General features: G+C 37.0%; 1 protein-coding gene across 1 annotated transcript in view; it reads right to left on the bottom strand.

Annotated features, from left to right (window-relative positions):
* Positions 1 to 305, bottom strand: part of LOC119588808 — a gene marked incomplete at its 5' end in the record, with an annotated part of 29,673 nt that overhangs the window by 28,852 nt on the left and 516 nt on the right.

Genomic DNA, 305 nt, shown 5'->3' with positions numbered 1-305 from the left:
GTCCATTCCGTGTCTTCATTTGCTCGTATTGTGTGTGTCTGTGCGTGACAATAGTAACACTCATCTGTAATCGCCTCCTCCCCTTCCTCCTCTTTGTCATCTACTTCTTCTCTCAATTCGTTTTTTCTACTTTTTTAACGGTTTACTTTCTATCATTATTAATCTTCTCATTATCATTTTCTTCTTCTCCATCTTTTTCCTCTACGTTCTCGTCTCCTTCTTTGCACTATTTTTCTATCGTGTTATATTCAGTTTTATTCCCAACCCCTTAACCATCTCTTTCTTCCCTTCCTACAATAATAAAC

The sequence above is a fragment of the Penaeus monodon genome, chromosome 24, assembly GCF_015228065.2.
Source record: "Penaeus monodon isolate SGIC_2016 chromosome 24, NSTDA_Pmon_1, whole genome shotgun sequence".
NCBI lineage: Eukaryota > Metazoa > Arthropoda > Malacostraca > Decapoda > Penaeidae > Penaeus > Penaeus monodon.
This window is presented reverse-complemented; position numbering and strand designations above follow the sequence as displayed.